The 2,240-nt window shown below is 34.9% G+C and overlaps 1 long non-coding RNA gene across 2 annotated transcripts; it reads right to left on the bottom strand.

Moving 5' to 3' along the window:
• Nucleotides 1-245: 245 nt before the first annotated feature.
• LOC110371244 (uncharacterized) lies at nucleotides 246-2,233 on the bottom strand. 2 transcript variants are annotated; one of them, XR_010278142.1, is made up of 4 exons: nucleotides 2,062-2,233; nucleotides 1,677-1,819; nucleotides 1,214-1,520; nucleotides 246-866 (listed from the first exon to the last, which is right to left on the bottom strand). It is a non-coding gene; the product is annotated as an uncharacterized LOC110371244 (long non-coding RNA). The 2 variants fall into 2 exon arrangements; XR_010278141.1 differs by having other exon boundaries at nucleotides 1,677-2,233.
• Nucleotides 2,234-2,240: the final 7 nt, after the last annotated feature.

Genomic DNA, 2,240 nt, shown 5'->3' with positions numbered 1-2,240 from the left:
ATATTAGTCCTCATATGATGTAGGGTAGGGTGGTAGCCAATGAACCACCAAAAGTTTGGAGATCTCTAGCGCGCTCGTTTTTACAGTCTAAGGAAATATTTTTGTCTCAAATGATAGGTTATTTAATAAGCTGCCAAATTGTGTTGAAATAAGTGGAAAACATTTGCTGTTGCCTAATTTATACATGTTTTTTTAAAACATGAGAAATGGTTCATAGCGTACTCCTAGGGTACAGAACCGGGGGTGGTACTAAATGAACCATGTGGTACACAATGAATCACGGTAATATAAAAAAAAACAATATTGTTTGTTTTAAAGAAAAATAAATACACTATTTATAACTTTTTATAATTATTACGTTTCGGGTTATACATACGTTTAAGAACCAACAAATCAGCCTTAAAACTTAATTTTTAACAATAATTATGAACATCTTAAAAGTTACGCACAAACTCTTTCCGGGAAAAAAGAAAAAAACATTTTGTACTTGTATATTTATATTAATTAAAATGCTCTTAGCATTATAAAGTCGACGTGTTTTTATCACATTCAGACTTATGTTTTTTTATTGTCCAAATCACAAATTGTAACAATCAACATTTCTTTATGCTGTAAAGTAAAAAATTTACTTGCATCATAATGGGGCTCTAGTCTACAAGACGGATTGTTCCTGTAGGTACTTTGTTTGTGACATATCTCCGCACAAACACTTCGTCTGTCGCAATACTGGATAGAGAAGGTTGCAGTTTTTGCTGCTTTTAGAATGCTTAATCCCGACAAGTGTTTTTTCTATACCTCTTTGTGTAGCTTCCGCGGTGTGATACCCTTTTTTACGTGCTTTCCTCCCTACCGTGTTTCGCCCCATGCTGAAATAGACGAATAATGGTAATTAATTATAGGTACTCACATTAACACTTAGAGGTTAACTGTCTAATAATACTTCCCACCTCATCATATATCATACAAGCACTAAGATGTGGTACACAATACACAATTACACAATGAACCGTGGTTCATTGCTTACCCAGTATAAATGGCTCACAGCGTACCCACCCCCTCTTAGGAAATGTTAGGTCATGTTTTATACAAAAACCGTTGAGAATTAATTCCAAAAAATAGTCTCAGATAAGCCTAATGATCTACATTACATATACAATTCACACATAGTTAAGTAAGAGTTAGATTATTAAAGTAACAACAAAAAGAAACTCACCTTTTTTTGCCGTTTTTGCTTGAGTAGAAGACTAAGACGCGGCTCACAGGTGAGTATATCGCGACAGACCCACGGCGAATAGACCAAACTTCTTGACGTGGCAAGGGAGTCTCGACATAATTTTTGCGCGAGCTAGCAACGTTAGGTATGGCCGGTAGGTACTATGGTTCATAGTGTACACGCGGTTCATTGGCTACCACCCTACCCTACCAAACATTATCATCATCCTCCTGCACCAATTCAATTTGAGGTGGGCTGGGCGCAGCATGTTTTTACACGTCTTTCCAATTTCTCGCACCACCTGAAACTAAATAAATATATAATTTTAACCCCATACTTAAATCCATCAACTCATGGAGAACAAAAATACAATGAAGCCGACAGTAAAACAAGGAACACAGTTGTACGGCAATATCTTATTTAATACACTATATTATTATACACAGATATTATTCACATTTACCTGTAAAGGGTTCCTGTCGCATTAAAACTATTTGTGACTGGATCCAAGCTTTGTTTTTGGCTTCGTTCGTGGTCCCATCCGTTTTTTGTTTAATATTGTGTCTCTATGAGACGTCAGCAATTTCACTAGCTTGTCTTTTTCTTCTGCAAGAAAAGTTTATCCTCGTTTTCTCTTCTCTGCCAAAATAAACTTATCTATTCAACAATAATAAACCCAAAATTAACCTCACTCTATGTACACATACACATCAGTCAATTTGACAAACGCGCGAATGACATAGGTAAAAATTCACCTATAGAAAACCTCTTTACTATTTTATTGCATAAAACATAGCGGAATGTAGTTTAAGTTAAATTAAAATAACATCACAAGAAAAAAAACTCACAGGCTTTAGTAATATATACTCGATAGACGTTTATTTCTTAAGAAGTACAGAAAAATCATTTTATCGATAAAATATCGACTTTGCATTATCGTTTGTAGAACTAGTAATCTGTCACTTACTTAAGGGATCCATGTACAAGTGTGGTGAAAATGAATTTAGGTAGGTGTCAAATTGGGAGA

The sequence above is a fragment of the Helicoverpa armigera genome, chromosome 3 (genome assembly GCF_030705265.1).
Source record: "Helicoverpa armigera isolate CAAS_96S chromosome 3, ASM3070526v1, whole genome shotgun sequence".
NCBI lineage: Eukaryota > Metazoa > Arthropoda > Insecta > Lepidoptera > Noctuidae > Helicoverpa > Helicoverpa armigera.
Note: the sequence above shows the minus strand (reverse complement) of the source record. Positions and strands in the feature narration are given on the sequence as shown.